At 52.1% G+C, this 23,771-nt stretch overlaps 1 protein-coding gene across 2 annotated transcripts in view; it reads left to right on the top strand.

Moving 5' to 3' along the window:
* ABL1 (ABL proto-oncogene 1, non-receptor tyrosine kinase) overlaps nt 1-23,771 on the top strand; it is a 266,841-nt gene that overhangs the window by 26,721 nt on the left and 216,349 nt on the right. The gene's annotated exons all lie outside the window — the stretch shown is intronic.

Here is a 23,771-nt window from a genome sequence, read left to right as displayed (position 1 = left end):
ACATGGGCATCTGAAGCCGGATGCAAAAATAAACATTCAGCTGAGTGAAAACAAATGCACCCCCCCAACCAATTTTCCAGACAGGTGTGGCTTATTTGGTGGCACCAGTACATCAAAGGTCACCAACTAAACTATACACGTTTCTATTAATAGTGCACCAGAAGCACTGCACCAAAGTGCATGGATGCAAGTGTTTTATTGCACCACAACAATAGCTGTTTCTATTACTTAAATGAGGGCAACAAGATTTTTTTTGCTTACATTAGACTACATTGCACTGTTAAAACATCACAAACACTTGTTAAAACAGTCTTATACATTGTCTGAAGCACTTGCATTCAAGCAAGTGCTTTTGTACTTAATATATCAGTGCACCAAAAATTTAATTGTCACACTTTTCCAGTTTTATTGTAATTCTGCTGATTAGCACTAATTATTGTATGTTTAGTACAAATAAAAAGCAATTACAGGTTGGCTGCACGCCGTCCTCCCACCGTCAGGAAAATGAGTATCATGGAGATGCGGGAATTGTTACAGTACTTAGCCGCAACCCTCCAAATAGAGGTGTCCTTAAGGCAGTTAAATACAGCTTTGTTATTGTGCCCATTCAAATAGTGGCCTCTCAGCTGTTGCTCCTATTCTGCGGGAGTCAAGCAGCATGGGATGTGTAAATACGCCCCTAATGCAAAGTTAGAACATAGTGCTACATAAAACTTTAATAAATAATGCACCACAGACGCTTTTAAAAACAAATAAATAAAAAAACAATGCCATTTACAATACCAACAACTTCAAACTTTGCTAATGCGAGACCTATTGCATTGCAAATGCTTGTTTTGGAACTGGTGTTTGGTTTTAGGTGTGGTCGATCTTGATTTCATATTTAAATATCTTGAGCTCTTGCCACTACTGGCTTGAAAATGGTCTTACAGGATAGAACTTTAAATACCCTGGAGTGAATATGAATGCGGTCTCATCATAGCAGGTTCTTCTCATGCAAATCTTTTGTAGAGCCCAGAGGAGGGAGCAGCGACACTGCTACTTATTAAAGGGCCCGACACACAATCCTTACAGTGGACTACTTTATAAAGAGGTGTGTCGTACGAGCTGTCTGAACGCTATTAGAACCCTGAGATGAACCGCTTCCTTGATTCTTGACATGGTGTTGTGATTAAAGAGACATTACTTAATCTCGCAGCGCGTAATACGGCAACAGCTGGGTCACCCTCTGATTGACCGGCCAGCAGCATTCCTCCCTAACAAATGTGATTACCTCATGTGCTTCGTGAACATTTCCAGATCATCTCAGGGCCTTCTTCAGCAAAACTGGCAATCTACTCGTCAAGGGTTTGCATCCTCATGAAGTTACATTCTGGTACCATTCTTTAGTCCGCCTCCCCCCCCCGGCCCCCCCCCCCCCCCCCCCCCCCCTCCACCCCACCACCTCACCACCTCATGCTGGAGGTATTTAGCATCCTCTGGTCTCCTCAGCACTTTATGAAAACTATGAAATAAAAATAAAAAAACATAATGATGGATTTTGTCAGAGCAGTCGGTTGGCTCTCATTTTTCTTAGGGGCACGTTCACATCATTCTGAGAAGTTCAAAGGGAGCCCCTCCCCTGCTGGGCACTCCTACACATGCACATATTTCATATATTGGTCCTCGCCCTACGGAAGCAGTTTCCAAAAGGCTGGGTCAGATGGCCCGCGGGGCAGCCCATACCACATTTCAACAGATGGCTGATACATAAATGTTCTGTATAAAGTTGAACTGGAAAGCGTGTTTCTTTGCAGGTTGGAGGTGTAGATTCCAACTTGATCACCACTCGACAGTTGTTGCCATAGTTTGGTCTCAGCTGTCTCCCCGAATGCTGCTCCAAACTTCATGTTTTGAAACTCCCCCTGCCATAGTGTACTTGGTAAGGTTCTCTCCTTCTGCTTGAAACTGTGTCAAACCGTGAACAAAAACCTTGTTGCATTCCATTGGGCTTGCGGCTACCATTCCTTACTGGTCTCTTCACATATTTTACCTGGCTGCCTCCCTATCCACCTTGCAGAGGAATGAAGCGGGACAGGCCTCTCTTCGGATTTACCCGCTACTACAAACTCTTGGTTTCAGGTTTCTTGCTGATTACAAGCTTCACAATGCTGCTTTGTTGCTCTTTGTGGTGCCTTCTGTTTTTAGTCATGACAGGAGACCCCACTTTAATAATGTCTAATTAGGTAACTCTTGGACATTTTTATCTTCACACTTTTTCAATATACACTCTAAGCATCCTCGCTCATCACGGCTGATAATATAAAAAAAAGCTCTCCGGCCAACAACCCCCTTGAGGGGCTTGTTAGTTGCCGGCCCTACAAGGGGCATCCCGATGATGAAGCATGCCACCCATTTGGGTCTGAATGATCAGATTCCTTCGACCTGCCTTTACTTTTGTTTATTGCTTTCTGGTAGCACCATGACCCCAGTATTACAGCACGTGACGAGCCATGCCTGGGAGGCAGTTCTGGCAGATGGGACATATGAGGGAGTTGAGAGCTAGAAGTGGGTAAAGTGCTAGGCCAGACTAAGTGTCAAACTCTTTGTAATACTAAAAGAGCCTTGCCTCTGACATAGGTCGGTCTCTTCCTGACCAAGCTCGGAGGGTTGTTGGTTGTACCGCCTTCTGTATATTGTTGGGATTGTTCTAAGACTGATTGTGCTCCTCCCTGGACCTGCTCCACATCTCCGTGAGTGGGCCGCATAAGTGGTGAAGGGCACTGGTCTCCAGCTCCTGGTGCTCAGCCGGTACTTCCTCTCCTTTGCTGAGGGTCACGTCTGTACTACTACTGCGGTCTGGTCTGCAGCGGCGTATTGAGGAAGAACCTCGCAGCACACCTGCTGGAGAAGCACAGAGGTAAAGCGGCCAGAGTGCTGGACGCTCAACTCTGGAACTCCCTGGATGCCTTTCCCCAGTGCCCTCAAATAGGGACCTAATCCCGCCTGATTCCTATGCCCAGTCCTTTGCTCTAGGTGTGATTTAGCCCTTGCTGCTCATGAGGCTTTCCTGCTCTTTTCTTAAGGAGCCTCGAGTTTTGAGATGATTTAATCGCAGTAGTGAGATGATTACTAAGGTGTGCTCTTGCCACCTGTAGGAGCCTGCCCCCCTCAAGGTTCTTCTTGTAAATCATGGGCTGACCTCTAGCCTCCATTTCCCATCCAGATGGGAGTACCATTTGAAGCCTGACTGCCAGTTTTGATGGCAATTGTGATGAAGAGCTTACACCTTTGTAAATCTAAATTCAAATCGGGAGAGGAGGAAACCATTGTAATGTTTGGAGAATAAGAGTAACTTGCTCGTGTTGCTGAGGCTGGTCCACCACTGCTCTCACCTCAGTGTCCTCTTGAATGAAGTCTGCTAGGCAACATCCTCTATCTTCTCAGTGACGACCATCTCCTGTTCCACAGGCCCTTGTTTTTAAGGCATTATTTTCCCCAAATAATTTGTGCTCTGATTAGTTGTATTTGGCAACTCGGTGCCACGATGCTGCCGTGGAGGAGTGTAGCACTGTACCTACAACACTAAAACAAGCATTGCCAAAACCGATAGGCGTGGATTTAATGTGCCAACACAGGCAGCCTTAGCACATTAGAGGAAGACCCTAAAGAGGTATTCATGAGGAGTAGACAGGCAAGGCTGGAGTTGTAACGTAGTCCCTCATGCAGTTCAATGCAAGCACTTGCGTGGAAGTGGAAGGATACACCCAGGCAGTCAACAGCATTAAGTGAGAGATGAAAACTCCATGGCACTGAACAAAGACATTAAAGACAAAGTCTTGAGCCAATGACTGAAACACTGATCTTAGAAATCCAATGGTTGAAAGGTTTGGGGGAAAGCCTTCTCTGCATTGGCTTACAGTATGTCTCTTTGAAAGATGTGCTGTCAAAACCAGGACCTACAAAGGCAAAAAAATGCTGTAACGATATTCATTTTCAGCCTACTTAATATTGAGCTGAATTTATTGTGAAAGGAACTTATGCAACATGCAAATATTTAGGTTTAAAATTGTAGCCAAATGCTGTGCATGTTCAAGCAAACTGCTGTATACGCTACTGGGCATTGAGTTTGAGGCTGTTCTTCCCAGTGGTGTTTCACCCATGATTTTTTCATTGTAAAGAAAGGTAGATGTGATATTTATATTTTAAAGCGATTATTGGTACTTGTCTGTAGGTAAATCAGCACAGCACTGCCTAAACTTCTCTGTGCAATGCATTACAAATAATTGATATTTTTCAATCACTACATCCCAGAACTACTGTGTGTGCAGATGTTTGCCAACAGCAGATGCATGGGATAGAGTACCCCCTGTCATTAGTGCAACCCTGTTGTCAGGGTTGTCCCCAGTGCACAGCGTTGTATGACAAACAATTGTTTAAATCCAATGTTCAAATAAATCAAAAGGTTGACAAACAGTCCATCATCAAAAGTTCTTTAATGACAACAGGGTTGCACTATTGACATTGTTTACAACGCTGTTTGGCACAGACAGCAAAGCCCCAGTTGCACGCGACACCGGGTGAACTGAACAATTATAGAATTAACTGGTTGTGCGTGTCCTACCCCCTCTGTTCATAGAGTACCCCCTGCCATGGATGGAGTACCCCCTGCCACGGATGGAGTACCCCCTGCCACGGATGGAGTACCCCCTGCCATGGATGGAGTACCCCCTGCCACGGATGGAGTACCCCCTGCCATGGATGGAGTACCACCTGCCATGGATGGAGTACCCCCTGCCATGGATGGAGTACCACCTGCCGTGATGACCCAGCCATTGCTATGCCCAGAGTCCTCCTTTCACTCTTGTTCAAACATCTTGACACACGCAATGTCTTCATTCGGGGTCTGGGAAAGAGAATGTTTTTCTGATAGCATGTTTGTTCTTCTAGAGAAATGGAAACACGTGCTCTCTGGTTGAGAAACTCTGCTAGGATCTGAAGGTCCAACACCTTCGTCCGTACACCCTTCGGAACGGTACCAGCCACAGTAACGTAACCAGGTTTGAAGACCGTCTGTAAAGCGAGAAGCTTATTATCGCCCCAACTTCTCTACAAATGCTATTCCTTGTTCACATCCCACGGAGAGATGTATGTCTAGGATCTTCCTTAACTGAATGCTCCTCAGAAGTCTGTTCATCATCAAACCCTGTACTCCGCTAGCCCATTAATCACCTCCTGTCCTTCTGAAATGGTGGCCCTATAAAAATAAGTAGTCCTACACGACTTACCCCTCATACAACTCTGTCATGTAGTTTACAGTGGGAACCGTCTGAACTGAAACATGACGGACACCTCTTCTCCAACGCAAACGAGACCATTTCTGCCAGGCCAATCTATATGCTTTCTTCACTCCTGAAGAGGCCAGGATTCAAAATCCTGCATCTTGCGTCTCAAAACCACACAGAAAAGTCACTCTTTAGCACATTCAAACCACAGTCATACTTTATTCTCGTTTCTTTTTGACTGAAGCACATGAAAAGATGCCATTTTAAGGACTGACTGATAGTTCAGCTGTCACCTGACCTTATGTGATCAAGAGAAAAAAGAGCTTTAAGTCGTACTACTGAGAGACAGGCTGTTGAGTACAGCATTTGATTGGGCAGAAGCTGTGTGCTTCCACTTAAAGAGTGCGGAGTGCTTATATTACACGTTCTGCCATGTGGGAAAGCATATGCTCGGTACACCAAGACTATATTCTTGATGGAGGCGATCAAGGCTATAGGCCTGATCTATATATTCTTAAGTTTTATTGGCAGTAGACTGTGCATATTTATTGTGGTTGCGTGTGGTAAAGCCAATAGGCCTTCGTGGTGGATAGATATTGCACGAAGTTCAAGCTGGTAGGTAGACAGTCATTTTAATATATAGAATCTCACAGAAAATCATAGTGGGGATGAAAGTGTTTCAGTGTGATAATTATTTTTTTGGCCTTCTAATGAGGGGCTACATCTGTAATTTACATAGTTAGTTTTATGACTGCATGCCTCGTGGGAAAGCTTCTGCTCAACACAGTAGGTCTCGGAAGGCAATAGTGAAAAGCCAGTGATAAAACTTGTAATCTTGATCGCTTCATTGATAAATGTTCAGTCAGGTGCCAAAGATCTGATTGATCTACTGTGAATGTTTCTGACGAAGGCAGTGCGCATAACATGTATATGGAACAGCACTTTCATGGGGGATTGGTATTACACTGTATTAAAATCTGTAGACGGTTTGTTTCATGAAATTTAACAGAACACAATAATAAGCAAGGGTTTGGTGCTGATTACCTCGTCTTGCAGGCCATGGGGGTAAAAGATTTACCCTGTGAGAATCCTTGTTCTGCCATCTTGTATTGTGTTGTGCATTGCTTTGCTACCTGTAACTTGCGCAAAATTGTAATCTTATCACCGTATACCTGATTAACTTTTGAGCTAACTTAAGATCAGTACAGTAAACTTTTAAAAGTGGACTGTTATTGCACTGTATTAAAGCACCTAGACCAGTATTGTCTTACATAGGAACTCATAGATTACTGTTGTAGGAAGGGCTTGAGAGTTGGTCACCACCTCCGAGAACCCCTTGGGTAGAAGGTTTCAGAGAAAACATCCTTGTTATGTTGTCTGTTGTTTGCCAAAGGCATATTTTCCATAGTTGAAATGTTATGAATGTTTGCCCGATGGTTGCCTTGTGGGAGCCTTATGCTCCTGAGTTGGTTACGGTGACAAACCAATGACAAAGGATGTAGTCCTGATGGGTCATTGGGAAACGTTGTCAGACGCCATAGTCCGATATTCTGTTCATCGTGAAAAGTTGCAACGAAGGCAATAGGTCTCATTTATTTATTTTGAAAAGCATATGTTAAAGCGAATAGACTGTTAAGGGCGGGTTTGCGTCACGCTGTGTTAGGGCCTGTAAATCGATGGAAGCTCGCAGATTACTGTGATAGTAGGCGGGGTCTTGGTCTTCATTTACCCTTCTGATAATCCATCTGGGTAGAAGATTTTCACTTTGACAATCATTGAAAGTCCCTCCCAGGAGGAGTTTTATATTGTTTTACCAACTACAATTTAGTATTTATTTGTAATTTTAAGGCTGTATACTTGCTGGTTACTTGTGGGAAAGTTTATACTCCATACACTAGGCCTGAAGTGGTTATTGTGGTGAGCCCGGCGATTGGCCTGATTGGTTCATTGGGAAAAGTATTGTCAGTTGTCATGGGTCTGAACAGTTTATTAAGAGGTGTAATGACTAAGGCAGTAGGCTTGGCTTATTGTGGAAACGTATGCTAAAACCAGTAGACCTTTACAGATGTATAGGTGTAGACCTGTAATTAGTTGCGTGCAATCTCGTCCTTTACCACAGTAGATTGGATTAATGTATTCATGTCCCTGTTTTTATGTAGTGCTTTCCACGTTTGATTTCTGGTATCAAGCGCTTGATAATATGAAAGCCTGTGCACTGTGATACAACATGAAATATTAGCACAGTCCCTGTTGCGGTGCATATGGTGCTCGTGGTATGTTTAACATTCTCAGTCTTAAACATTAATTGGTTCTGTCAGGGTTTCAATTGCTTTTAGAGCATAAAGCTTACTTGCAACACATAACAATGATTTGAGAAAAAAGCAATTAACATAACACACACCAAGGTTAGAATTCAATACTGTATTCAAAATTAAATGTCTACTATTTATGGCTGTCGTAATTTACAAATTCATTTGCAAGAAGAAATAGGGGATGTAACATATGTCTGCACAACGCTCATAATCACAGTTTAAATCATCAATGGATCCTGTAGCATTTGTGCGATAATCATAAGGACAAACAGAAACTCTTTTTTTCCCCTTTTTTTGACTGCACGTTTATCTGTCTTGTATATAGTGTACTGTCAAGATCACCAATCACCACGTTACCTTCTCACCAAAGTCGCCTATTTCTTCTTGCAATTGAATTTGTAAATTGCGACAGCCATAAATAGTTGACATTTAATTTTGAATACAGTATAGAATACTAACCTTGGTGTGTGTTATGTTAATTACTTTTTCCGCTAATCATTGCTATGTGTTGCAAGTAAGCTTTATGCTCTAAAAGCAATTGAAACCACAACAGAACCAATTGTTTGTTTAATGCGTATATCCAGTTTCTGAGGGACACCGGGCCGCCCCATTATTGTTTCTAATAACATTCTCCGTCAGCATGCTTTCATGCCTCCAGGCTTTAGTTAACAGCTTGTTGAGAGCCTTCTCTGGGGTTTTCAGGGCCAGCCGGGACCGTGGGGCTCCAGGGCCAGCGAGCCCCCATGGGGCTCCTGGGCCAGCCGGGACCGTGTGGCTCCTGGACCAGCCAGCCCCCATGGGGTTCCTGGACCAGCCAGCCCCCATGGGTTCCTGGACCAGCCAGCCCCCATGGGGCTCCTGGACCAGCCGGCCCCCGTGGGGCTCCTGGGCCAGCTGGCCCCCGTGGGGCTCCTGGGCCAGCCGGCCCCCGTGGGGCTCCTGGGCCAGCCGGCCCCCGTGGGGCTCCTGGGCCAGCCGGCCCCCGTGGGGCTCCTGGGCCAGCCGGCCCCCGTGGGGCTCCTGGGCCAGCCGGACCGTGGGGCTCCTGGGCCAGCCAGCCCCCATCTGGCTCCTCGGCCAGCCGGACCGTGGGGCTCCTGGGCCAGTCAGCCCCCATGGGGCTCCTGGACCATCCAGCCCCCATGTGGCTTCTGGGCTAGCCGGGCCCGTGAGGCTCCTGGGCCAGCCGGACCGTGGGGCTCCTGGGCCAGTCAGCCCCCATGGGGCTCCTGGACCAGCCAGCCCCCATGGGGCTCCTGGACCAGCCAGCCCCCATGGGGCTCCTGGACCAGCCAGCCCCCATGGGGCTCCTGGACCAGCCAGCCCCCATGTGGCTTCTGGGCTAGCCGGGCCCCGTGGGACTCCTGGGCCAGCTGGACCGTGGGGCTCCTGGGCCAGCCTTAGCCATTGGCAGACACACAAAAAATATTTTGAGAAATTTGTATTTTCTTTTAAGGTGGAATTAGAAAGAGGTCTAGAGTGTCATTGTACGGTATGTGTGTGCGCACTCTGGTAGAGCCCAGAAAAGTGCATCGCTTTTCACGTGTTGTTGGATGTCTGTTACCACTTTAAATCCAGTGGGAGACAGACATATGTCACCCCTGTATATATTTCATGCAGCCCACTTACGATCCCTTTTTTTGAGGCATCCTCTATGCTTGAAAACATCCCTCTCTGCAATTGTGGCTCTACCCATGTCAGTAACCCCGTCTCTGATACGGTTCGATCACTCTTGAGCACCATATTGAACCACTAAAAGGTGTTTTTATGCAATGATTTCCACAAGTGGCTGTTTTTTTCTGTAGTCCCATTCAATGTATTTCTGGATTATTTGCTTGCCCAGTATGTAAGTTGATCAATGATTCACAAATTAGGCCACTGTGGACCACTGTTCCTAAAATCTTTAGGCACACAAGCTCTGTTGTCATCCTTGTGTGTATAAGTACCAGGAGCTGATAGTGATCCTGTACAGTTCATAGCAGGACGGGCCAGAGTTAAAAGAGATCTGCCTGGCTGGTTACTACCTCTGAGAAAACTTACCACTGTTTCTGCCATTCTCTCCTGAGCCCCGTCACTCTTGCTAGTAGAAGCCGTTTGTCTTTTTCAGTTGGAGCCTTTTTGTCCAGCTGTTGGCGTGATGCACTAATGGGCACAGCCTTCCAAAAGCCGCCCTTCCACCTTACAACCGCCTCTGGTTGGTGTCCAGAGCCACCTGGTGAAGCAGTGACTTCACATCCTCTCCCTGGGCCCATGGTGCGCCTGGCACATGCCAGGAGGCCTGCTTCCCAAACCCTGCCCGCCTGAGCGTAGCATGTGCGCACTGGGAGGAAGCTGCGGTTTGCTGCCTCCTCATCCCTGTGTTGAGCATGGCAAGGAGGCCAAGGGCGCGGAAGTGGTTAACCATGCCCCTGTGCCCTCTAATTTGGGGGAGGAGGATAGAGGATCTGGGCACTGGGTTTGATGCTGAGGCACCCTTCCTGGAAGCCACATTGCTGACTTTGCTCCTGTACGTGGGCCACACAGGACTTGGCAGGAGGTACACCCAGGCTCTGATTGCTGGCACTTGATGGACGAAGATGCAGGAATCTGTACCCTCCAGAGAAGCGTGTGATAATCCTTCATGTGTAGATGTAACAAAGTGTGGCATTCACTTTCAAATCAATAGTGATGAGGACCGTTAAGGCTGCTTACACTCTCGATAGACTTTCTGATGACTCTTTGGTTGTGCTTGGAAGAATGAAGGTCTGAGTTGGTCCATCCCGGACATAAACCTATGACTTGCAGGTTTCCAGGCTACTTAGCCTTACGTGGCACACACTGCCTTTACTTCCTCCAGTTCCAGGCACACATCCCAATTAGGTTACACCGTCAGTTGTTCTCTAACTTCATGGACTCACACTGCCTTTATTGTCCGAAAGTGTGGGGACGCGTGTTATCTTTTACAAGTTTAATCGTCTACTCAATTTCTAAAGCTGCTTCCTTTACATATGAACACAAAAGTGAACTTTGGTCCCACTTTTTCTAAGGGTTTACTCTCTCTCTTATTTTCACCATGCATTAAAACAGACATTGGCAATGGCATTCTCTTTGCCTTTTGCTTGGAGGAAGTTAATATTCTGGTCTTCATAACATATGAAAGGTAGATTCTGGGCAGCAGCAGATCAACCTTTTCTGACTCAAAGAATTAGGATAAGGCAGCTGGTAGTAGCAGGAGGAACCCCGCACATTCAGAACGGGTACAGCAAAAGTCGCTTACACACCAATGAGGGAGTCTGGGAAGTGATAGGACTGCTGTGAGCTCAACGCTGCTCGAGAAGGCACCTCTTATCGAATTGCCATAAACGTGCTGGCATAGGATGACAAACGTCACCTACCTAGCTTGCTACGTTTCATCACTTGGTTCCACATTTAGCCCTCGGAAGCATGCAGGATTATACTATTCACTAGCGGCACAGTGTCCTGGTTACTGGTTTGGACAAGGTTATTTCCCTTATGCTGGCATTAATGTTCTCTCTTTGTTAGGCTGTCAGACCTATATTAAAATTGTGTATGTGAGCTAAAATGTTTTTACTGGTGTCTCCCTCTTACAAGACTAACAACCGAATAATCCAGCAAAAGGCCCATCTTCTGTTTCCTGTTGACCTGTTTCGATGCTCAAACATTCCCCTCATACAATCGGGCGCCTCCCTCAGGACAATAGGTCTGGTGATCTCAGTTAAATATTGTAAAACAGTCTGTGGGTCGTACGGATATTATGCAAGTACAATTAATATTTCCTTTTTGTTTTTTTGTATAAGCTGGATCAACAGTCGTTTCCAAACTTTTTAGAACCACAACCCGCTTTTTAGAACGACTAACTTTCACAACTTACCTACCTCTGATGGAAATGAGGAGGGGCAATTTTTGATGCAATTAAAGGGTCACGTAGTAGCTCATTGTCCTTTACAGACAGCATATTTTCCTCTGAAATGGCCACTAACTTTGCACAGACATACAGTTTTACTGCTAAAACTATATAGCGTCAAAAGATGTGTGGAGATCAGGTTTCTGTGAATATTGTTTGTTCATCACCAAGTAAAGTGTCTTGATTTGTTTTGAACCTATTAAAATCTGCTTACAGCTCACTTCAGAATTACAAAAAAGTGCTCCATTTTGGGTTTCCTAACTGCTGAATGCATACAGTTCATCTGCAGGTATTTACATTTTGTTGTGCATTGTCAGCCTTTCCTTGCTTGCCTTCACTGCCTGTACTCCAGAAAGATTGTCACATAATTCACTTTAAAAACTCCACTCACTTTGCACTCCGAAAAAGGAAAGTAAACACTAATCCCATGTTAAAAGAATACACAGCAATTTGTCAGAAGACACAGCCTGACATTTGACCGCTGTCTTTAAAGGACGCTGACTGGAGTGGACACCAGTGGGTGCCGAAGACAGCTGAGGGCTCGACCGGACGCTTTGCCGGTTTACATACAGTTCATGACCAGGGCCACTGAAATTCTCCTATTCTGTTGGTTTTTCTGCACAATGATAGATTCCCTGCATTTGCCACATAATCCATCTGAGCGTTAAAAAAAATACTTGGTGACTTGTGTTTCTAAGCAGTAGAAGTGCCTTCAAAAAGATTGACTGGCCTTCTTTTCATTTGCTAATTGTTGTATTTAATGTTAAACTGATCCTAATAAGGTGAACTCTTTTCCCTGACCATGTTACCATGTGTAAAGTGACAAAAGAATACTGTCACAAATTGTACCGCCCTACGCAGCATAATATGCTTTTTCTTTCCGCATGATTTAGTCACCTGTTCCGCATGATTCCACTGCTGTACAATTCCGGTAGCTCTGGTCATGACCCACTTGGCACCCCAGCTGGCAGTGGACTATCATACAATGTGACAGTAATGAAATGTTAAACCTGCCCACAATTTTTAGGTCTCGCCTAGGTAGCACTTGCGCTGTCTGTGCGAGACGTGCTGTATTCAGGATATGGGCTTTAAAACCTCCACGCATTTTGAAGGACCTCCCTTTTACATGTGTTGTTACTCAGAGCTTATGAGCACTATTTCTTTCTTTAAGCTGGAGATCTCAAGACCAGTGGTTTACAGAGCTCTATTGTAAACCGGGTTCTAATTCTTGCTCTTATATTGCCACATCTGCTATGCATTTAAAGACAGAGGTCTGTTTTGGGTGCAGCGGCCTCCTCCATCCTTCTTCTTTTAAATGCACAGCCTGGCGTCACGGTCCCTGCCTTCCTGCTGCTGCTGCTGCTGCCTCCGTTTCGGAGCTCAACAAGCATTTGCACTGAATTAGGTATCACATTTGCAAGAGTTTGTGCTATTGGCATTGTAAATGACAATGCCTTTTATTTATGTGTTTCTAAAAACTTCAAGTGGTGCGTAAACATGCCTGGAGCTTCCAGTCGTGCTATGTGACTGGGGGGGATAAGCCTCCAGGGACCACTTGTGAGTACTGCCGTGGATCTGCCATTGACTGTCCTTGCAGAATGGAAAAGCCGCATGGAATGGAGCTGTTTCTTCAATAAGCTAGAACTTTGTAGCCACTGATGGAGTTTTATGTCATTGTGACTTTATTTCAATCATAGCCCAGGAGATTTATGTTGTGATTTCTTGATGCAAGTGTTGTGCAGATCCGGCTAATCTAGAACACGCTTTCTCAAAAGTCGCTTTCTGTCTCTGGTCTGCGCTGCTATGGGGAGGACTAGTCTGGCTCAGAGAACTCGTGCTTGCCTGACCAGGAGTTTCTATGGCTTGCTGGTGAGAGAGAACCGACACCCCCCCCCCCCCCCTCCCCCCACACCTTCCCTTCCATCCTCCCCACCTGCAACCTGGCTTTCCATACAGCTCAAAAGACTGGAGTTTTAATTAATCCCTGGACCTTGAATCTTGACCTTGGCTAGACTCACCTCTCTGACACCTGCAGGGTGCTTTAGACGATAGTGCCACAATGCCCTTTGGGTGGGTGAAGACTCTGTAAATGCCTCCCTCTGCTCTTCACCCTGCTATTATCATTCCTACACCCCCTCCTGCTCGTTTCACCCCATCTTTTATTCTAAGCAACTCCTCCCTCTTGTGTCACCCCTCTAGTGTCACCCTGTCTTTCATTCCCACCTACCCCTCCCTCTCGTGCCACTCCATCTTTAATTCTTACCCGCTCTCTCGTTTCACCCCATCTTTCATTCTTACCCCCCCTCCCTCTCGTGTCACCCTATCTTTCACTCCCACCTGCCCCTCCTTCTTGTGTCACCCTATCTTTCATTCCCACCTGCCCCTCCTTCTTGTGTCACCCCATCTTTCATTCTTACCCGCCCCTCCTTCTCCTGTCACCCTATCTTTCACTCCCACCTGCCCCATCTTCTCGTGTCACCCTATCTTTCATTCCCACCTGCCCCTCCTTCTTGTGTCACCTCATCTTTCATTCCCACCTGCCCCTCCTTCTCGTGTCACCCTTTCATTCCCACCTGCCCCTCCTTCTCGTGTCACCCCATCTTTCATTCTTACCTGCCCCTCCCTCTTGTCACCCCATCTTTCATTCTTACCAGCCCCTCCCTCTCGTGTCACCCTATCTTTTATTCCTACCTGCTCCTCCCTCTCGTGCCACCCTATCTTTTATTCCTACATGCCCCTCCTTCTCGTGTCACCCCATCTTTCATTCTTACCCGCCCCTCCTTCGTGTCACCCTATCTTTTATTCCTACATGCCCCTCCTTCTTGTCACCCAATCTTTTATTCCTACACGCTCCTCCTTCTCGTGTCACCCCATCTTTCATTCTTACCCGACCCTCCCTCTTGTCACCCCATCTTTCATTCTTACCCGCCCCTCCCTCTCGTGCCACCCTATCTTTTATTCCGACCTGCTCCCCCCTCTCGTGTCACCCTATCTTTTATTCCTACATGCCCCTCCTACTAGTGTCACCCTGTCTTTCATTCCTAGCCGCCCGTTCTGTTGTGTCTCTCCTCTCATGTCACTCTTTCTTTCCGAGCCGCCGCTCCTTCATGGGTCACCCTATCTGGCATTCCTACCCACCCCTCCCTCTTGGGTCACCGATCTTTCATTCCTACCCTGCCTCCTCCTCTTCTCTTTGGCCCTTTCTCCTCGTCCTCTCTTTGGTCCTTTCTCCTATTCTTCTCTTTGGGCCTTTCTCCTCCTCCTCTCTTTGGCCCTTTCTCCTCGTCCTCTCTTCGGCCCTTTCTCCTCGTCCTCTCTTCGGCCCTTTCTCCTCTTCCTCGGCCCTTTCTCCTCTTCCTCTCCTACCCATTATTCCTCCTTTGCTCTGCCTCTTCTCTCCTTTCTGCTTTCCATTCTCTGTTCTCCTTGTGACCCTACTGAGATCCATGCATGGTTTATGCTTTTCTTGCTTTGGGTGACCCTCTGAGGGCTGGGTGGAGGGGGTTTGTGCAGTGCTCCCTGGGCACAAGGCCTACAGTGGTCTGACGGGACAGCTAGGGGTCGTTGAGCTTTGGGACATGGCCTGCAGTGGTAGGACAGGACTGTTAGGTGTTGTTGAGCCTGGCTACTAGCTCTGCAGTGGTTGGACAGTACTGTGAGGGGTCATTGATCCATGGCTACAAGGACTGCAGTGGTTGGAAGGGACCGTCACCTGTTGAGGACCGCTCCAGGGAATCTCAGGTGTGTGGGTCATTGCCCATGAGTAGAAGAGTTGGATGAGGGTTGGCCTTTGGCTCACCTACACGTGTACTTCAGCTGAACTTCAGCTTGGCCGTCACCTGTTGAGGACCGCTCCAGGGATCTCGGGTGTGTGGTTGATCACCCTTGAGTAGAAGGGTTGGATGAGGGTGGGCCTTCGATGCTCTGACCTCCCTTTGGCTCACCTTTATCTTGCCCGTCACCTGTTGTGGACCGCTCCAGGGATCTCAGGTGTGTGTGTAGGGGGCAGTGGCGAGGCTTACCTGGGCTGATATTGACTGCCCTTTTTCTAGGGCTGCACACGTGTGAAGGCGAGCTCAGTGGAGGGTTCTAGCGCCATTGGTCATGTGTGCATGTCCCTACATACACCTTTGCAGAAGGGAGTGAGCACAGGGCTGGCTTGGCAGCCGACTGAGAGGAACTGTCCTTATTGAGGCCATGTTGGCTTGTTCGAAGCTCTGGGACTGGTGCTTTGACCACCTCTGGATGCTGGACCATCGGAGGCAGATTTGACCCGTCACACCCTAAAGCGCGCATCCCTCCAAACATGGATTGTGGCACTAGACACGCGTGGTGGCTTCTAGGCGCATGACAATGAACATTCTCCTGAAGACACTACATTGACTCCCACTATCCTGACAGGCTCCCACCAGGAGTCTGGTGCCTCCTTCTGTCGTCTCAGGACTTCCGTGGCACGTCAAGCTCCGGGAGCCGCCTGACCTCGGGGGGGAGGGGGGGGGGCACCGAAGCTCCATCCCAGGTGACTAGAAAGTCCGAGCTGACGGGATGAGGTGGAACAGGGGGGCTCGAGGGGCAGAAGTGTGAGCTGCTGCTAGTAAATGCCTGAGCAGCCTTATTCTCACCTGGCCAGCTGCGGGAACCCTGCAGGACCACCGAAGCTGCAGCCCACCAGGGAATGGACCATACTGCCTGTCATCCGTACTAGGTCCATGTCACCCGACACTGCCTTCACTTCAGCTTGGCATGAAAAGCTGCCCTGCCAGGGGTGGCACCTCCAGCGAGGGCTGCGGCCTTGGTCCACTCGAGTGAGCCTCGTCCATGCCAGGAGGGCTGGGTGGCTAGCGCCCGCCAGAGCGGTGTGCCTGGAGACCCCATGAGGGGCAGATCGCGTCACACCCAGGGGCCACAGCCTCGTGGGCAAGGACCGCTGCTGAGGTTCAAGGTGGTCTGCTGTGGGGCCAGGGCCCACAGCCTCGTGTGCAAGGGCCGCTGCAGAGGTTCGAGGCAGTGTGCTGTGGGGCAAGGACCCACAGCCTCCTGTGCAAGGGCCGCTGCATGAGGATCGAGGCGGTCCGCTGTGGGGCCAGGGCCCACAGCCTCGTGTGCAAAGACCGCTGCTGAGGTTCGAGGCGGTCTGCTGTGGGGCCAGGGCCCCCAGCCTCGTGTGCAAGGGACTGCTGAGGTTCTAGGCGGTCTGTTGTGGGGCCAGGGCCCCAGCCTCGTGTGCAAGGGACTGCTGAGGTTTGAGGCGGTCTGCTGTGGGGCCAGGGCCCACAGCCTGGTGTGCGAGGACAGCTGCTGAGGTTTGAGGCGGTCGGCTGTGGGGCCAGGGCCCACATTCTCGTGTGCGAGGGCCGCTGCTGAGGTTCTAGGCGGTCCGCTGTGGAGCCTCCTGTGCAAGAGACGCTGCTGAGGTTCGAGGCGGTCCGCTGTGGGGCCAGGGCCCACAGCCTCGAGTGGTAGGGCCGCTGCTGAGGTTCGAGGTGGTCCGTTGTGTGGCCAGGGGCCACAACCTGGTGTGCGAGGGCTGCTGCTGAGGTTCGAGGCGGTCCGCTGTTGGGGCAGGGCATACAGCTTCGTGTGCAAGGACTGCTGCTGAGGTTCGAGGCGGTCCGCTGTTGGGCCAGGGCCCACAGGCTTGTGTGCAAGGACCGCTGCTGAGGTTCGAGGCAGTCCGCTGTGGGGTCAGGGCCCACAGCCTGGTGTGAGAGGGCCGCTGCTGAGGTTCGAGGCGGTCCGCTGTGGGGCCAGCTTTGGGGCCAGGGCCTACAGCCTGGTGTGCGAGGGCCGCTGCTGAGGTTCGAGGCAGTCCGCTGTGGGGTCAAGGCCCACAGCTTCCTGTGCAAGAGCCGCTGCTGAGGTTCGATGCGGTTCGCTGTGGGGTCGGGGCCCACAGCCAGGTGTGCGAGGGCCGCTGCTGAGGTTCCAGGCGGTCCGCTGTGGGGTCCAGCTCCAATGTGGGGGCATTGATCCACCCGGGCTCCTTTGCCCCTCCTGACAGGACCAATGCTTGATGCAGGCTTGCGCGGACGGCGAGGTGTAGCCTTCATCTCCCACAGGCATCCGTCGCGCTAAAATGACCAATTAGAAGCCCCATTATGGCGGATAATTGCCCTCCGCGCATTAATGCACTTTGCGAGCCTGGCGGGCGCCGGGGGACAGGTTCCTCTAAGTGAAATTCTCACCTGGTGGGCCCGCATTTCAACACGGACCCATGCAGCAGCCTTTCAACGCCGTCTGCGGGGACAATGACATTATTCCACCTTTTTTGTTTTGTGTGAAATGTTTATTGTGAGGCGGGAGGCTGGGAGGGATCGCTTTCCGAGAGCCATTCATCCTCTGACGCTTGAGCCGGGCTCGCCTCAAGCTGTGTCCCCAAGCTGGGCCTGCTCTCAGCCTCGGGCCGGCCGCATTAGGCTCTGTCGGGGCGTGAGCTGTAATTATACACTTGTACGGGTAATGAGAGCACGGGTACCGGTGCAGAGCCATGCCACAGCGCCCTGCCGAGCGCACGGCCTCCGCGCTGCAGCGCCATAGAGACTGCGTCCAGGCGCTGGAGGCCACACGTCTGCCACGAGAGCCTTTCTTCAGCGTCATTTACTGAGCCAGTGTAAAATACTAACTCATGGCAGGGTTGCTATGTTTAAAGCCCTCAGGAAGAGGGTAGAAATGGGGTGACTGACAACTGACGACCCCTAAATTATCCTTGAACCCTTGTATCCCCTCACGGTCTCTTGTCCTTCGTCGTTGTCCCGTTCCTGCTCATGGACTCTGACACTGCTCAGTATCCCCTTCCCACCGTGTCCCCTGGCATTCTCTGTCCTCTCCTGTGGCCCCCTCTGAACTTTCAGCACTAGGTACCCCATGCGCTATCTACACTGCCGGCCGCTGCCTGGGCGCCTCCCCAGCCTTGGCACCTCCCCTTGCCACCACCTGGGCGCCTTCCCCTTGCCACCACCTGGGCGCCATTCCCCTTGCCACCACCTGGGCGCCATTCCCCTTGCCACCACCTGGGCGCCATTCCCCTTGCCACCACCTGGGCGCCATTCCCCTTGACACCACCTGGGCGCCATTCCCCTTGCCACCACCTGGGCGCCATTCCCCTTGCCACCACCTGGGCGCCATTCCCCTTGCCACCACCTGGGCGCCATTCCCCTTGCCACCACCTGGACGCCATTCCCCTTGCCACCACCTGGACGCCATTCCCCTTGCCACCACCTGGACGCCATTCCCCTTGCCGCCACCTGGACGCCATTCCCCTTGTCGCCACCTGGACGCCATTCCCCTTGCCGCCACCTGGACGCCATTCCCCTTGCCGCCACCTGGGCGCCATTCCCCTTGCCGCCACCTGGGCGCCATTCCCCTTGCCGCCACCTGGGCGCCATTTCCCTTGCCGCCACCTGGGCGCCATTCCCCTTGCCACCACCTGGGCGCCATTCCCCTTGCCACCACCTGGGCGCCATTCCCCTTGCCACCACCTGGGCGCCATTCCCCTTGCCACCACCTGGGCCCCATTCCCCTTGCCGCCGCCTGGGCCCCATTCCCCTTGCCGCCGCCTGGGCCCCATTCCCCTTGCCGCCGCCTGGGCCCCATTCCCCTTGCCGCCGCCTGGGCCCCATTCCCCTTGCCGCCGCCTGGGCCCCATTCCCCTTGCCGCCGCCTGGGCCCCATTCCCCTTGCCGCCGCCTGGGCCCCATTCCCCTTGCCGCCGCCTGGGCCCCATTCTCCTTGCCGCCGCCTGGGCGCCATTCCCCTTGCCGCCGCCTGGGCCCCATTCCCCTTGCCGCCGCCTGGGTGCCATTCCCCTTGCCGCCGCCTGGGCGCCATTCCCCTTGCCGCCGCCTGGGCGCCATTCCCCTTGCCGCCGCCTGGGCGCCATTCCCCTTGCCGCCGCCTGGGCGCCTACCTCCCCTTAGCGCCGCCGCTGATGTATGTCGCCTATCTCCCCTTGCCGCTGCTGCTGCCTGGGTGCCTACCTCCCCCTGCCGCCTGGGTGCCTACCGCCCCTTGCCGCCGCTGCTGCTTGTCGCCTACCGCCCCTTGCCGCCGCTGCTGCTTGTCGCCTACCTCCCCTTGCCGCCGCTGCTGTTTGTCGCCTACCTCCCCTGGCCGTCGTTGCTGCCTGTCGCCTACCTCCCCTGGCCGTCGTTGCTGCCTGTCGCCTACCTCCCCTGGCCGTCGTTGCTGCCTGTCGCCTACCTCCCCTGGCCGTCGTTGCTGCCTGTCGCCTACCTCCCCTGGCCGTCGTTGCTGCCTGTCGCCTACCTCCCCTGGCCGTCTTTGCTGCCTGGGACCTGCCTCCCCTGGCCGTCGTTGCTGCCTGGGACCTGCCTCCCCTGGCCGTCGTTGCTACCTGGACGCCTACCTCCCCTGGCCGTCGTTGCTGCCTGTCGCCTACCTCCCCTGGCCGTCGTTGCTGCCTGTCACCTGCCTCCCCTGGCCGTCGTTGCTGCCTGGGACCTGCCTCCCCTGGCCGTCGTTGCTACCTGAACGCCTACCTCCCCTTGCCGTCACTGCTGCTTGTCGCCTAGTTCCCCTTGCCGCTTCTGCTACCTGGGTGCCGACCTCTCTTTGCCACTGCTGTTGCCTACCTCCCCTTGCCGCCGCTGCTTCTTGTCGCCTATCTCCTCTTGCTGCCGCTGCTGCTGCCTGGGCGCCTATCTCCCATTGCTGCTGCTGCTGCTGCTGCTGCCCGGGCGCCTACCTTGCCGCTGCTGCTGCTGCCTGGGCGCCTACCTTGCCGCTGCTGCTGCTGCCTGGGCGCCTACCTTGCCGCTGCTGCCTGGGCGCCTACCTTGCCACTGCTGCTGCCTGGGTGCCTACCTCCCTTGCCGCTGCTGCTGCTTGTCGCCTACCTCCCTTGCCGCTGCTGCTGCTTGTCGCCTACCTCCCCTTGCCGCCGCTGCTGCTGCCTGGGCGCCTACCTTCCCTTGCTGCTGCCTGGGCGCCTACCTTGCCCCTTGCCGCTGCCTGGGTGTCTACTCGCCTTACTGCCGCCTGGGCGCCTACCTCCCCTTGCTGCTGCTGCCTGGGCGCCTACCTTGCGGTGGCTGCTGCCTGTGCGCCTACCTCCCCTTGCTGCTGCTGCCTGGGCGCCTACCTTACCGCTGCCTGGGTGCCTACCTTACCAATGCCTGGGTGCCTGCCTCCCTTTGCCGCTGCTGTCGCCGGGCGCCTACTTCCTCTTGCTGCTGCCTGGGCGCCTCCCCTCCCTTGCTGCCGCCGGGGTGCCTTCCCCTCCACTTGCTGCCGCCTGGGCGCCTACCCCCCCTTGCTGCCGCCTGGGTGCCTATCCCCCTTGCCGCCACCTGGGCACCTTCTCTCCCGTCTCGCCGCCTAGGTGCCTTCCCCTTGCGGCCGCCTGGGCACCTACGCCCCCTTGCTGCCGCCTGCACACCTACGCTTCCTTTGCTGCCGCCTGGGCGCCTACTCCCTTTGCTGCCACCTGGGCGCCTACTCCCTTTGCTGCCACCTGGGCGCCTACTCCCTTTGCTGCCACCTGGGCGCCTACTCCCTTTGCTGCCACCTGGGCGCCTACTCCCTTTGCTGCCACCTGGGCGCCTACTCCCTTTGCTGCCACCTTGTCTCCGGACTTAGCGGTTGCTCCCACTCGCCTCCTGCAGCTTCTGGTATTGTAGCGCTGCTCTCCTCCTCAAGCGCCTCGCACAGCTTCTGCCTGATTAACTGTTTGTGCCAAGTAATCGTAGCGCTGCTCTCCTCCTCAAGCGCCTCGCGCAGCTGCAGTTTTATTGACTCTGCCAATTTAACCCGGATTTGGTGCCTGTGTGCTCAGCAGTGCCCACAGGAGTATTTAACTGAAATCTAATATTTACAAGACGATTATTGTCTTCCTTGTGGCCAATATCGGCGTGTTAGCCTGTTTGTGTGTTTTTAAAGCGATCGCCATTTGGTTGTGCCTTCAGGCCGTCCCTCCCCCCACGCTCCCGCCTCCCAGCCGCCCCGCCCACGCTCCGCCCCCCTCCATCCTTCATTTATGACCGCTGGACAAGCGCGCAGCGTACACGCGCAGCGACAGTTCCCAATCCGCGCCGAAGGTGCGCCAAAGGTAAGCCCGTCTACGCACGTCCGCGCCTGGACCGCGCCCAGCGCCAGACCCCCTGGTCCCCGTAATGCCCAGCCCACTCGCATCACTTACGATGCCACCACCCTCCTAGCCCTTAACCCCGGCCGCTCCCCCAACTGCGTCCAAGCCGCTCCTGGACACACCCATGGACCCTTCACATGCTACTCCTGCAAGTTCGACGGCACCAAGAACAACTCCTCATCCACTAACACCAACCAGATATCTGACACCAACCACCTACAATGCATCCTGCTCAACACCCGCTCGGTCCACAGGCACGCCATCGACCTCTGGAATCTACTAGACACCATCTCTCCGGACGTCGCCTTCCTAACAGAAACATGGATGAATGCCTCTTCAGCCCCAGACATCACCATTGCCATCCCGGAAGGATACAAGATCATCCGCAAGGACCGCATCAAGCATACAGGAGGAGGCATCGCTATCGTCCATAAGAACTCCATCCGCATCTCAACCAGCTCAGACGTCAACCTTGCCAGCGCCGAACACCTCCACTTCCAGATCCACACCGACCCCAAGACCACACTCAGAGGCACCCTCCTCTACCGACCTCCAGGACCCCGTGCACAATTCAGTGACGACATCACTGACTTTATCACCCCACACGCCCTCCCCTCCGAGGACTACATTCTATTGGGAGACCTCAATTTTCACCTGGAAAAGAGCAATGACAGCAGCGCCACCACCCTTCTGGACAATCTCGCCGACCTCGGACTCAAACAACTTGTCTCTACGCCCACCCACATCGCAGGTCACACGCTCGACCCTATCTTCACCTCCAGCAAACATATCTCATTCAGTCACACCTCAGCTCTTCACTGGACGGACCACAGCTGCGTTCACTTTACCTACAATAAGACCACAACCCACAACCATCCTCAACCCACCCTGCGAAGAAACTGGAACAAAATCACCAGCGACCAGATCTCCTCATCGCTTCTACTAAAACCCCCGCCCACTCCTCAAACCCCGACCAAGCAGCCATTAACCTCACCCAATGGCTATCCAACAGCGCCGACATCCTAGCACCGTTGAAAAAACGCCAAAGCAAACTAGGCAGCAAAAACGCATCCTGGTTCAACGATGATCTTAAGAAATCGAAGAAACACTGTCGCGCCCTCGAAAAGGCCTGGAAAAAAGACCCAAACACCAGCACCAGGGAAGCCTTCAAAAACGCCACCCGCATACACCACCAACTAATCCGGTCTGCCAAGAAAGCCGCATTCAAAGACCGTCTAGATAACAACGCCCACAACAGCAAGGAATTATTCAACATCGTCAAAGAATTTACCAACCCATCAGCCAACTCCAACGACATCACCCCCTCCCAAGCCCTCTGCGACTCCCTAGCTTCCTTCTTCCACAACAAAATCGCAGACATCCACAACAGCTTCGACAACCGACCCGAAGACCAACCCACCCAACCTTCTGCAGGACCTTCACCCCCCTTGAACATCCTTAACGACTGGAACCAAATCTCCACTGAGGACACCATCCGCCTGATGAACTCCATCCACTCAGGATCCCCAACTGACCCATGCCCTCACCACATCTTCAACAAAGCAGACTCCATCATAGCACCACACCTCCGAGATGTCATCAACTGCTCCCTCAACTCCGCCACCTTCCCGGAAAGCTGGAAACACGCAGAACTCAGGGCCCTTCTGAAAAAACCCACAGCTGACCCCTCCGAACTCAAAAACTACCGCCCCATCTCACTTCTTCCATTCCCGGCCAAAGTCATTGAGAAAGCTGTCAACAACCAGCTCGCCGCCTTCCTCGAAGCCAACAAATCTCTCGACTCCTCACAGTCCTGCTTCCGAGCCAAACACAGCACTGAAACCGCCCTCATCGCAGCTACAGACGACATTCGAACTCTACTGGACAATGGAGACACAGTCGCCCTCATCCTCCTCGACCTCTCCGCTGCCTTCGACACAGTCTGTCATAGCACCCTTCTACAGCGCCTCAGAGACATAGGAATCCAAGGAAAAGCACTGGAATGGATCACCTCGTTCCTCACCGGAAGAACACAGAGAGTCCACCTCCCACCATTCAAGTCAGAGGCCTCTGAAGTCATCTGCGGCGTGCCACAAGGATCGTCGCTCAGCCCCACCCTCTTCAACGTATACATGAGCCCCCTTGCGGCCATCGTTCGCCAACACAATCTCAACATCATCTCCTAT

The sequence above is a fragment of the Lissotriton vulgaris genome, chromosome 5, assembly GCF_964263255.1.
Source record: "Lissotriton vulgaris chromosome 5, aLisVul1.2, whole genome shotgun sequence".
NCBI classification, from domain to species: Eukaryota; Metazoa; Chordata; class Amphibia; order Caudata; family Salamandridae; genus Lissotriton; species Lissotriton vulgaris.
This window is presented reverse-complemented; position numbering and strand designations above follow the sequence as displayed.